Genomic DNA, 14,645 nt, shown 5'->3' on the forward strand with positions numbered 1-14,645 from the left:
TTAGGATTGTTTGTATGTGTCATGAAACTTCTTCTGGTCCTCTTCAGGTATAAGACCAAACCTCTGCATGAGGGCCTCCTTCATGTGTGTGTATGAATAAGCTATGTCTCCTACTAGAGTCAGGAGTTTTTCACTCCAGATTGTTGGTACCAACTCCCACAAAAAACCTCCCTATTGCTGTTCATCGAATATGTGCATTCCCCATGCCCGTTCATAGAACCCAAACCATTTGTTTGTCATCTGCCACCATACGTTCCAATCTAAAAGTAAACTTTTTTTTTGTTTTTTATGAAAACTTTTCTCCAAGCAGGACAAACCTGAAAATCAGTCCAATGCCATTGAACTAGCTGTCAAATACATTTTTCGTGATCAGTTCCCTTTATGCAATTAAGTGAAATCTCAGGAAAATTAACAAAAATCTACATAGTTACAGAAAATGCAAATACTTCATTTCACGCTATGTTTTGTTATGAAATTATTCCTCATGTCAGATTTTGGTGAAAAGTGCATTTAAACAAAGCACCACTAAAAAAAGCTGCATCCATTTTGTTTTTGTTGTGCTTATGGAATGATGTGTTTCAGGTACATTTTAACCACAACTTTAACGTAAAAAGCGTAATGCAAAATTCCAGAAATAATGCAAAGTATGCCAGCATAATTGTAATTTCACCTAAGCCTCATTTTAAACTGTAATCTGGTTTACTACACAAAACTGCTAGGCATACCACAGTGACAAGAGCTTTGAGGACCTTTTTCTTGTAGAGACATGGTATCAATTTTCTACATTTTCTACTTTTAAATACCTTGCAGCCTGCCTTGTGGGCAACAAGGCTTACAAAGGACTAAGGGCCACATGTAGCAAAGTTCAGATTTGTGACTCACAAACTGCGAGTCAGAGCGTCTCGCAATTTGCGAGTCGCAAATCCGAATGTAGGGCAGTGTCCTTGACACTAAGTGCGACTCACAAGGGGGTTGCAAATGCCCACCTCATGAATATTCGTGAGGTAGGTCGTAATTTGTGAACCCCTTGGGAGTGGCGGCCCTCACAGGGATGGTGGCCTGCTGGAGACAGCAGACCTCCATGTCTGTGACTGCTTTTCAATAAAGCAGTTATTTTTTTTTGTAATGCAGCCCATTTTCCTCAAAGGAAATGAGATGCATTACAAAAACAACAAAAAGAAACGTTTTTGTTTCATTTTTTCAGAGCAGGCAGTGGTCCATAGGACCACTGCCTGCTCTGAAATTTTTTTTTCTGTGACAATCACAAAGGGGAAGGGGTCCCAGGGGGACACCTTCCCGTTTGCGAATGTGTTACCAACAGTGTGACACTGGGGGTAACTACGATTGCTTTGCGTCTGCGTTCGCGGTCACAAAGCAATCCTACATCGCACTGTGAGTCACAATTAGGAAGGGAACACCCCTTCCTAATTGCGAGTCGCAAACCTGTTTTGCGATTCCGGAACAATGTTACCGAATTGCAAAACTGGGTTTGTGCATCGGGAAGTGCTTTTTGCACGTCGCAAATAGCCAAATTTGCTGTTTGCAAGGTGCAAAAAGCTACGTACATCTGGCCCTAATTTACTAATATTTAAAAGAGAGGTTTTTACCTGTTGAAAAGAGTTGTTTTTGAAAGGTCACACTGCAGGTTTTACATTACAGCAACACACAAAAGGTGATGGGAGGCTACTTGCAATAAGCCTAACTACTGGCAATAGCTCAGGGTAGCACTCCAACCTATCACTCTTTGGCTCACTATGCCACCTAAGTTTAGATCAAACTATGTGCAATTCAGTATTGACCCTGCTCAAATGAGAAAAGTGCAGCCCTAACTGCCAAGCCAGGTCCTCCCTGAACTGGAACACAAGCAGCCTATGATGGGTTTTGCCCTAGTTATTGACTCATCAGTCGGGTACAGCTTGGTTCCAGTGACACTGTGATCGTAGGACCCATGTCTGGGCATACCCATGCCACTTAAGGCTGTACATAAAACACAAAAGATTATGTGAGGCATCTTGCAATAAGTCTAACAACTGTTAGTAGCTTGGGGTAGCACTCCAACCCATTGTTATTTTGCTCACCATGTCACCTCATTATAGAAATGTTAAATAAGTCAACCATGGATTAGCCAATTTATCACATCTTATAAGGGTCATAACCCATGCACTGGGCACTGGAAAGCAGTGTGCAAAGTCTAAATCCAGTGTTAGAAATGGGGTCTTTGGTTGACAGTCAGGTTACCCCCTGTTCAAGCAAGGACCATCACTCTAGTAAGGATAAAAGAGAATCACCCTCAGCTAACCCCTGCTTACCCCTTTGGTAGCTTGGCAGAGCACTAGGCTTAACTTCAGAGTGCTAGGTGTAAAGTATTTGTACCAAGACACACAGTAACTTAAATTAAAACACTACAAAATGACACAACACAGGTTTAGAAAAATAGGAAGTATTTATCTAAATAAAACAAGACCAAAACCACAATACGCAAGTCAAGTTATCAATAAAAATGCAAAAAGAGTCTTTAAGTAGTTTTAAACACACACTAACGCTGTTAGCGTGAAAAAGTTCCTTGGATGCATCAAAAATAACCCCACACGGGTGAGTGCGCATCAAAAAGGGCTTGCGATGCGTTGATTCCACTCACGAGCGGGACCTTGCGTAGTTTCTCCTTTTGCCGGGTTGGGCGCGTTGTTTCTTCTCTCTGCAGGAGAGCGATGCGTCGATCCGGTCAGCAAGCTCGGGTCCGGGCAGGCCTTGTGTCGTTTTTACACGCCCAGCGGTACTTGAGTCAGAAATCCAGCCGCACAATGATCTGAAAACCCCACAGCGTGGGTTGGGATCTCCCAGCCTCCATCAGTGATGCTGCACATCATTTCTCCTGCTCCGTGCATCGATTCTTCAGTCGTGTTTCCGGTGAGTGTTGATTTTCAGCTGCGGAGACGGCGGCGCGCCGTTTCTTCAACCGCAGATCGGAGTCGCATCGATCTTTTCTGTCACACGGCGCTCTGTGCGTGGATTTCCTTGTCTTTAGGCTGCCAGCTTCTCCTTTCAGGGTCCCAGGATCTGGATGGGCACCACAGAGCAGAGTAGGAGTCTCTCCAGAGACTCCAGGAGCTGGCAGAGCGAAGTCTTTGCTGTCCCTGAGACTTCAAACAACAGGAGGAGAGCTCTAAATCCAGCCCTTGGAGAGTTCTTCACAAGATGGAAGGCAACACAAAGTCCAGTCTTTGTCCTCTTGCACAGGCAGAAGCAGCAACTGCAGGATAGCTCCACAAAGCACAGTCACAGGCAGGGCAGCTATTCTTCCTCAGCTCTTCAGCTCTTCTCCAGGCAGAGGTTCCTTTTGGTTTCCACAAGTGTTCTAAAGTCTGTGGTTTTGGATTCCCTTCTAATGCCCATTTTGTCCTTTGAAGAAGTCTCTCTTGTTTGTGAAATCCTGCATTGCCCAGGCCAGGCCCCAGACACACACCAGGGGGTTGGAGACTGCATTGTGTGAGGGCAGACACAGCCCTTTCAAGTGTGAGTGACAACTCCTCCCCTCCCTTCTAGCACAGATGGCTCATCAGGAAATGCAGACTACACCCCAGCTCCCGTTGTGTCACTGTCTAGTGAGAGGTGCAACCAGCCCAACTGTCAAACTGACCCAGACAGGGAATCCACAAACAGGCAGAGTCACAGAAATGGTTTAAGCAAGAAAATGCTCACTTTCTAAAAGTGGCAGTTTCAAACACACAATCTTAAAATCAACTTAACTAAAAGATGTATTTTTAAATTGTGAGCTCAGAGACGCCGAACTCCACATGTCTATCCGCTCCCAAAGGTAATCCACACTTTAATAATATTTAAAGGCAGCCCCCATGTTAACCTATGAGAGGGATAGGTCTTGCAACAGTGAAACCCGAATTTAGAAGTATTTCACTGTTAGGACACATAAAACACATTAGTATTTGTCCTTCCTTAAACATAAACTGCACCCTGCCCATGGGGCTACCTAGGGCCTACCTTAGGGGTGTCTTATATGTAAGAAAAAGGAAGGTTTAGGCCTGGCAAGTGGGTACACTTGCCAAGTTGAATTTACAGTTTTGAAACTGCACACATGGACACTGCAGTGGCAGATCTGAGACCTGATTACAGAGATACTAATCTGGGTGGCACAACCAGAGCTGCAGGCCCACTAGTAGCATTTGATTTTACAGGCCCTGGGCACCTCTAGTGCACTGTGCTAGGGACTTACTAATATGCCAATCATGGATAAACCAATTACATACAATTTACACAGAGAGCATATGAACTTTAACACTGGTTTAGCAGTGGTATAGTGCTCAGAGTTCAAAAGCCAACAGAAACATGTCAGAAACAATAGGAGGCAGGAGGCAAAAAAATTGGGGATGTCCTTGCAAAAGGGCAAATTCCAACAAATCCTATGAGAAAGGCAGCACTCACAGCAGTGAGAAACTAAGTAGGCTGTTTGTCACTATCAGGACAGGCCACACAACATGGCACATGTCCTGGCTTTTACATACATACCCGCCTGACCCATAGAGCTAGCTAGGGCCTAACTTAGGGCTGGCTTACATGTAGTAAAAGGGGATTTCCAGGCCTGGCAACTAAATTTAGATGCCAGGTCCCTGTGGCAGTAAACTGCACACAAAGGCCCTGTGCTAGCAGGCCTGAGACAGGTTTGAAAGGCTATTTCTGTGGGTGGTGCAAGCTGCACTGCAGGTGCTCTGGTAGCATTTAATTTACAGGCCCTGGGTATAGGGATACCACTGTACCACTAGTGCAGAAGTTTGGCTCAATGGTTAGAGCGGCAGAGCCTGAAGCAGAGATCTGGCTCAAGACCAGGGTTCAAGTCCCGCTTCGGCAGGTCTTGGGCTCAATTCCCCTTGACCAGATAATTCTCGCCTCGGTGCCTAATCTAATTCATGGGTCCCACTCTGCAACTCTGAGCAATAGCTTGCTTAATCTCCACAACGGCCCCAACAGCGCTTGGATGCCTGGCTTCACCCTGGGAGGTGCTCAGGAGTGGGGGCCTCACAGGGAAAAGCCAGGAGGGGTTCCATAGCGGTATGAGTACAGCGCCTTGAGACCCTAACGGGTGAGTAGTGCGCTATACAAGTGCTAATTTACATTTTACTGTGTAAGGGACTTACTGTTAAATCAAATGTGCCAATCAGGTGTAAGCCAATCATGTCAAGTTTAGAAAGGAGAGCACATGCACTTTAGCACTGATCAGCAGTGATAAAGTGACCAGAGTCATAATGTCAGAAAAAAGGGTAAAAAACAAATAGGAGGAGGAGGAAGGCAAAAAGGTTGGGGAATGACCCTGTAAAAAAGGCCAGGTCCAACATAGTGAATGGGCTAACATGGGGAGACTTTATTTTCATTAATAAAGTCCCAAACAGAGCTAGATATATTGAGTTTGGTATTAAACATATTATAATAAATCCAGCAACTTGTCATTGTTGAATTTAATATAACTATTTCAGGGAAAGTCTACCTGAAGGTTGCCAACTTCAGCTCTGTAGTGCCCTTCTCTTGATGAGGTGTGGAGTGGTCTGGGCTGAAGACAAAGGAAGTGTCTGGGGGAGGAGACCTGCCTTAGCAGATGGTGAAACAGATTAGAGGAGAGAAGCCAAACTGGTCTTCAAAGGAAGGAAAGACATTTGGAGCAGATCAGGCCCTCCCCCGTTTCCTGCAAACCCAGACAAACAGGTGTCCCCTTGATCGGATTAGGAGAGGGCAGGAAAAAGGTGTGTTAAGGTATTTTAGCAACACCAGTGGGTGGACTCAGCCAGCCAGACCTATCCTCCAAAATTCAGATTCTGCCATTTTGGATTTTTAAAGAATGTTGCTCCATGGGATTGATTTTTGCCACACTTCCCAGGAAGTGGTCATTCAAGAGGGTGGTGGCCTGCCTGAAATTGGACAGTTGCCAACCATCTTTGTTTTTTGACCCCAGGAGCAAGTATAAATATGGCAGAGCTGCTCCCACATCTCAGATCTCTTCATGGAACAAGACAAGAAGAAGGACTGCCCTGCTGGACCTGAACCTGAACACTGCACTCTGAAGGACTGCACCAGCTGCACACTTGGGCTTCACCACAAAAAAGACTTTGCCCGGCTTCAACTGGTTCAAGAAGGGGCTCCCTGCTTGCTACAGTTGAAAACTAGCTAACCACAGTCCCCTGCACCAACTCCTGAAGGAACTGACCAGCTGACCACTGTCCAATGATCATTTTGGAGTTTGAGCCAGGTGCATTCTGGGAGTTGGAGTTAAGAAAAAGACTAAGGCCCATATTTATCCTTTTTTTGCACCGCATTTGCGTCATGATTTGTTTTTTGCAAATTCGACGCAAACCTCACTCTATATTTATATTTTGATGTTAGACATGTCTAACGTCAAAATATAAGAGTTTGTACCATTTTGTGGATGAGTGAACCTACCTTGCATCAGTGAGATGCAAGGTAGGTGTTCCCATCCAAAAAATGGTGCTATACCCATAGTTCCATATTTATCCCTCCCATGCTAAAATGACACACAGGTAGGAGGAGGAGCTAAATAGTGGTGCTAAGCTTGCTTAGCACCATAATTTAACGCCTGGGTCAGACCAGGCATTAGAGGACCTGTGGACCCATTTCCATGGTAAACACCATGGAATTTGTCCACAGGTTTCCTCTCCAAGCCCCAGGAACACTCCCACCAGAAGGACAGCGGAGGATGGGAGACCCCATCCCAGGTAAGTCCAGGTAGGTATAATTATTATTTTTTTGCCATCCGGGGCCCTAACTTGGAGCCCCCTGCATGACACAGGGTGCAATGGCCATGCCCAGGGGTAGTGGGCATGACTCCTGCATTTCCTGAAACAGGAGTCATGTTTTTGGTAGTTGTGTGCCAGGAAATGGCGCTAGTCTGGTTAGAGGCATTTTTTTTGCATCTAACCAGGCGAGCATCATTTTCTGATGCACAACCCTCTCCTGCCCTACTGCCACCCCCACCCAGGTAGCGTCTTCTTTTAAGACGCTAGCCCAGGTTTATCGCCTGCTTGTGCCATTCAATAAATACAGCACTCGGCTGGCATTGTGAAAGGATGCAAGCTGGGGCTACATTTTCTGCTGCAAAACTGCGTTAGCACAATTTTGCGGCAAAAAGTATAAATATGGGCCTAAGTCTGAACTAGACCAGGGAAAATTCAAAGTTTTAGGCCGTCCGCGATTGAGTGTTGTTCGGCTGCAGCAAGTGGGAGGCCTTGATCAAACGTTTGACCAAATCCTCCCACCTGCTGTAGCTGAGTAGTACTCCATTGCGGTCAGCATCAAACTTTGACTTTGCCCCGGTCTAGTGTGACCAGATTACCAGATTGGTGCTTTTAGTTTCTATGCGCTAAAAGACATTAATTCTTTAAAAATTCATATCTCCAGTTCCCCTTATCCGATATCATTCATGTTGGTGTTAAATTATTAAAGATACAAATATTTCCTATTCTCATAAATTGGTTTTGGATTTTTAAACTGTTTCCTGTGTTTTATTTTATTACTGTTTTGTGATATTTGAATGCTTTGCACACTTGGGGGGTCATTATGACCCTAGCGGACGGCGGAGAAGCGGCGGTAAGACCGCCAACAGGCTGGCGGTCTAATGTTTTGAATTATGACCATGGTGGTTACCGCCATGGTCATCCACTGCTTCTCCGTTCCGCCCGCCAGGGCGGAGACAACCGCTGGGCTGGAGACCTGGGTCTCCAGCCCGGCGGTCGTCACTATACCGCCGGAGGTATTTGGACCCGGCTGACTGCCATGGATCTCATGCAGTTTGGAACCGCCATGAAATCCATGGCGGTAAGCACTATCAGTGCCAGGGAATTCCTTCCCTGGCACTGATAGGGGTCTCCAGCCACCCTCCCACCCCCACCCCCACTCCCTCCCCTACACCCCCCATCACCCCTGCCACCCCCCAAAGGTGGCAGGACCCCCCTCCCCACCCCAACCCCCAACATCACATCACTCATACACACACGACACACACGCAGGCACCACCAACACACATACACGCACACACACCGACATACATGCCAACATCCACACACACAGTCAGACATGCACACCCACATTCAAATATACACACACACATCCATACAGACATACCTACAGACAGACACACACTCATTGCCAAACACACAACACCCCCGCAAGCATACACGCACTCACACACCCCCTCTACATACACACACGCACACCCCCATGCACGCACACAACGCACAACACCCCCTTCCCCTAACGGATGATCGACTTACCTGGTCCATCGATCCTCCGGGAGGGGACGGGATCCATGGGGGCTGCTCCGCCGACACCACACCGTCAACAGAACACCGCCACTCCAAATCACAGGACGTGATTCGGGGGGCGGTGTTCTGTTGACGTGGCGGTGGAGCAACCTCTACTTCCCCGCCGCCCGCCAGTTTGGCTGTTGACGCCTCTCCGCCCGAAAAAGGACGGATAGCTGCCAACAGTCATAATACGCCGAGCGGAAAACCGCCAGCACTGGCGGTCTTCAGCACGGCGGTCCCTCAGCGGTCTTGAAAAAGACCGCAGAGGTCAAAATGACCCCCTTTGTCTCCTAAATTAAGCCTTGTTGCTCATTGTCAATCAACCAAGGGTTGAGCTGAGGTTAATTTATTGAGACCTAACTGGACCTGGTGGGTGTTAGCGGCCTATTGCTATGTGTAGGTACTTACCAGCCCTTACCAATAATCCACTTTCCAACAACTCTCTATTTCTTATGCGATATTTGTGACTGGGGAACTAGCCCACGAGAGGAACCTGCTTTAATCTTTCAGCAAAAGAAAGCGTGACAACTGTATTGATGGCTTATGAGATATCCTGGTAATTGTTTGGAGAAGCCAATCAGCAAGTTTGTACTAGATAAAATGGGTCTATTCCAGGTGCTTAGAGGAAGATATCAATTGGTGATGATTAGTTACTACAACAGGGGGCCAAATCTCACTTCAGGAGGAAGTGACAAAAGAGTCATGTAATTCTGAGTGATCTAGCATAAGGAGAGATCAAGGAAGATCTTAATGAAGCACATGACAAACATAGTGTGCTATTGTCCTTGCTTAAAATAATGGAGCTTTTTCAGATTTTTGGCTATAAAGTATATGAATGCTTTGCTGCATACCTATAAGGCAGATGTTTCACTCAGTGACTAAAACAATGACGTGTACTCACTAAGGTGTCTCCCAGTTAAGTGACTTAAAATCCCAGAGCGTAGTGCAGGGGGGATACCTATTGCCCTCTCCTGTTTTCAAGTTTTGTCAGGGTCAGATACCTGTGATCATTCACTCCCATCTGTTTAAAGGATATTTGTTCACTGTAGGTATGGCACAGGATAAGAGTGTAGCCTTTGTGCAGGTTTGGTTGTTTGGAGCACAGAAGCCAAAATGGATTTTGTATGTTCAGCAGTGCAAGATTGTCAAAGGCCTTGTATAAACTTGCCTGTGTTAGTTTTGCTAGGAGCCTGCAATTTAACATTATTTACCTTCCCTCAGAAGTTTGCTGCAGAGAGTTTCAGTATCATGTGGGAGAGGGTGTCAGATTCCTCCTTTGCAATGTGCCTTCTGTTCCCCCTGCTTCCATGCTCTCAGCTCTGTCCCCTCTTTCTGTCTTAATCTCTAACACAAAAGTTTTGTTCCTACCTGGGCCAGTGTTGTCATCTTGTTCCCTTTATTCTGACCCTATTTTAATTCTTAAAGTTGGTGAGAGCAATTGGAATGTTAAGCTGTGATTGTACTGTTGTCAAAGTGCTTGTCTTGGAACCGAGCTGGTGAGGCAGTTGCCGCTAGCTGGTGATGAGAGGGACACTACGCAGTGAAGAGCTGTACTTAAATACACTTGATGAATATAATTTTTATGCTGAAAGACTCCTTCATTACGACATAAATTGGCGACGAGGAGCCAGCCAAGCGGAACTAGATCTTTTCATGCGTGGATGAGGACCAACGCGTTGAAGATACACTGCTGCTGCATGAAATAACTTATCTGTGTTAGTCTATAATCAAAATGTACATACCCGGAGGTGCAATCAGTGGTTGTGTAACTATATTTAATGCTATGTGGAGAATGGAAAGAGCAGAGCGACTCATGTTACCTGCTCATAATCAACGATGCAGCAATATTGAAGCGGAGAGCGGGCTGAGACTCCTCTAATGGTCACCAAGCTGTGAGCGGCCCAGCAGTGAAAATGAAGTGTGCGCAGCTGTAGTGAAGTGGATATCAATGGCATGTGGTTTTGACTAATGGACAAAGGTGGAATCTACACAGGTTGGCTAAGTATTGTTCTACAGACAATGAGAGAAGAGATTGTGAAAATGCTTGTGCTGGTTATGTGTTTATGCATGACCATGAATTGCTCGATAGACCACGCGTGAGTAGTGGAATGGGAGTTATGGGGAAAGGAGGAGACAATTTAAGAAGTAACGGAATCTCTATTGAACACACCATGAGAATACCAGATATTCAGAGACCTTTAAGAGTAAGGAGGCTCCCAAGTTACTTGCATGATTACGTGGTGGAATAATCATGTTTACATAACATTCAGCTTCCATTTAAGTGTCATGAATAATAATATCCTTTATCTTTTATATGTAAATGTGATGCTCATTTATAAATTAGTCACATCACTTGTGGTTATCCTAACACACACACACATATATATATATATATATAAATATATATATATATATCCTTTTCTGATTCCTGGATAGATGCATCATTGTATTATTTAGTGCCAACAGTGCCAACAGTGTTAGTTTTTACATGACTAATCCCTACTTACGTTGCTTATACGCTTAAGTATTCTCAGTTATTATTCTAGGTATGAAGAAAGGGAGATATGTTGTAATCTTGTTGCTGTTTTTAATTCCTTCTTCAAGCTGGTAATAGCATCTGGAATGTTAAGCTATAATCATTCTGTTGTCAAGGTGCTTAACTTGGAACCTAGCTGGTGAGACAGTTGCCACTAGCTGGTGGGATGGACACCATGCAATGAAGAGCTGCACTTAAATACAGTGAAAACATTGGCATGTTTTGAAAAGTGATCCTGTGATAGGGACAGTAATACCCAATAAACCACAATTAACCTATAGGAGAAGTAAATCTATGAGAGATATACTAGTCAAAAGTGACATTAGGACGTGTGAAAAGGATGAGAGGTGGTTGAAACAACAGGATGGGTTTTTTAAGTGTTCCAAATGTAAAGCATGTAAAAATGGTGACAGCATTAAATCTCTAATGGTAGGACAAAAAACAGTACATAAAATTAAGGGACGTTATACATGCAAGAGTGACTTTGTAGTATATATCTTGAGATGCAGTTGCCCCAAAATATATGTAGGGAGTACTAAATTACAAGTTCATAAATGAATTTTACAACATTTGAGAGCAATACAAAACAAAGATGATACGTACCCTGTTTCACGCCATATACATGAGAGACACAACGGAAAATTTGAAGAAATAAAATATAGTGTCATAGATGGGATTGTCAAGGATGTTAGAGGTGGCAATAGGGAATTGAAATTAAGAACATTAGAATCAAGATATATAATTAAGATGGATACCAAGGAACCAAATGCATTAAATAGTAGTGAAGAATTGTCAATACATTTACAATAGCAAGTAACGGCTATTATTACCAACAAGGGACTAGTTGGTCAAATGTGTATCAATAAAATTAATAGGTTGTTTGAAATCATGTGTGAATAAATAATTAATGGATATTATGTATCTAGAATGATAGTTAATTATGAATGTATATATATACTGATATCGACATTTGATGATTAATATTATTTATAAACCAATATAGTAATGTTTTTTGCCGTTACTATGATGAAGCTATATTTATGATTATGTATATTTGCTGTGAGATTGACAAATGAATTCAGATTCTAAATTGGAAGCGATACAATAGCATTGTTTCGTAATATCAAGGAAATGTTTATGTATTTTCATTTTATTGCATGACTATCAACATCGTTATGTGTTTTTGGTAAAGATTTATGGGTGTAATCAAACACACTTGAAAATGTATAATAACATAAATTTTTATTTAATGAAAGAGAGTAGAAGTAACTGTGTAGGTTGGTCAGCATATTTAAAATTGTATGAGATTTAAAAGCAATTTGAATTACAAAGTTGATGATGTGGTATATAAAGCGAATCAAAAATGTCGACCGCAAGGTTGATAACGGCATTAACACCGAAATGCGTTCCTTCGCGTGTCAATAAATTATTTTTGAGTAACTGTGGAGTGCCGTATCCTTCATTGGAATTTTAGAAGGAGTGTATGAATAATTTACGCGGTGGCGCGTGTCCGATCTGGCACCCCCGGGGATCTGGAGCAGAAGAGCATGCCGCTTCCAGTGTTTATACATATATTATATATATGTATATATATATATATATATATATATACATACCCTTTTCTGATTCCTGGATAGATGCATCATAGTATTATTTAGGGCCACCAGTTCCAACAGTGTTAGTTTTTACATGGCTAATCCCTACTTACGTTGCTTATACGCTTATGTATTCTCAGTTATTATTCTAGGTGTGAAGAAAGGGAGATATGTTGTAATCTCGTTGCTGTTTTCATTTCATTCTTCAAGCTGGTATTAGCATCTGGAATGTTAAGCTGTGATTATTCTGTTGTCAAAGTGCTTGCCTCGGAACCTAGCTGGTGAGACAGTTGCCACTAGCTGGTGGGATGGACACCCTGCACTGAAGAGCTGCACTTAAATACTGTGAAAACATTGGCATGTTTTGAAAAGTGATCCTGTGATACGGACAGTAATACCCAATAAAGCACAATTAACCTATAGGAGAAGTAAATCTATGAGAGATATACCAGTCAAAAGTGACATTAGGACGTGTGAAAAGGATGAGAGGTGGTTGAAACAACAGGATGGGTTTTTTAAGTCTTCCAAATGTAAAGCATGTAAAAATGGTGACAGCATTAAATCTCCAATGGTAGGACAAAAAACAGTACATAAAATTAAGGGACGTTATACATGCAAGAGTGACTTTGTAGTATATATCTTGAGATGCAGTTGCCCCAAAATATATGTAGGGAGTACTAAATTACAAGTTCATAATTGAATTTTACAACATTTGAGAGCTATACAAAACAAAGATGATACGTACCCTGTTGCACGCCATATACATGAGAGACACAACGGAAAATTAGAAGAAATAAAATATATTGTCATCGATGGGATTGTCAAGGATGTTAGATGTGGCAATAGGGAATTGAAATTAAGAACATTAGAATCAAGATATATAATTAAGTTGGATACCAAGGAACCAAATGGAGTAAATAGTAGTGAAGATTTGTCAATACATTTACAATAACAAGTAACGGCTATTATTACCAACAAGGGACTAGTTGGTCAAATGCATATCAATAAAATCAATAGGTTGTTTGAAATCATGTGTGAATAAATAATTAATGGATATTAAGTATCTAGAATGATAGTTAATTATGAATGGGTATATATACTGATATCGACATTTGATGATTAATATTATTTATAAACTGTTAGACCTGACAGCCTTAGGGTAGTCACCCCTAACTTTTTGCCTGCCTCCCTCCTCTTTTTGGATACTGTTTTTGCTGGTTTTTAGACTCTGCGCACTTTACCACTGCTAACCAGTGATAAAGTGTATATGCTCTCTCTCTGTAAACATGGTAACCTTGGATCATACCTGATTGAGCTATTTAATCTACTTATAAGTCCCCAGTCATGTGCACTCCAGGTGCCTAGGGCATATAGATTAAATGCTACTAGTGGACCTGCAGCACGGATTGTGCCACCCACTTAAGTAGCCCCTTTTCCTTGTCTCAGGCCTACCATTGCTAGGCCTGTGTGTGCAGTTTCACTGCCACCTCGACTTGGCATTTAAAAGTACTTGCCAAGCCTAGAACTCCCCTTTTTCTGCATATAAGTCACCCTTAATGTGTGCCCTGGGTATCCCCTAGAGCAGGGTGCTGTGTAGGTAAAAGACAGGACATGTACCTGTGTAAGTATATGTCCTGGTAGTGTAAAACTCCTAAATTCGTTTTTGCACTACTGGGAGACCTGCTCCCTTCATAGGCTAACATTGGGGCTGCCCTCATACACTGTTGAAGTGGCAGCTGCTGATCTGAAAGGAGCAGGGAGGTCATATTTAGTATGGCCAGAATGGTAATACAAAATCCTACTGACTGGTGAAGTCGGATTTAATATTACTATTCTAGAAATGCCACTTTTAGAAAGTGAGCATTTCTTTGCACTTAAATCCTTCTGTGCCTTACAATCCACGTCTGGCTAGGTTTAGTTGACAGCTCCTTGTGCATTCACTCAGACACACCCCAAACACAGGGTACTCAGCCTCACTTGCATACATCTGCATTTTGAATGGGTCTTCCTGGGCTGGGAGGGTGGAGGGCCTGCCCTCACACAAAGGACTGCCACACCCCCTACTGGGACCCTGGCAGACAGGATTGAACTGAAAGGGGACCTGGTGCACTTCTTAGCCCCTCTTAGAAGTCTCCCCCACTTCAAAGGCACATTTGGGTATAAAACAGGGCCTCTGCCCTACCTCATCAGACA

This window comes from Pleurodeles waltl, chromosome 5 (genome assembly GCF_031143425.1).
Source record: "Pleurodeles waltl isolate 20211129_DDA chromosome 5, aPleWal1.hap1.20221129, whole genome shotgun sequence".
NCBI classification, from domain to species: Eukaryota; Metazoa; Chordata; class Amphibia; order Caudata; family Salamandridae; genus Pleurodeles; species Pleurodeles waltl.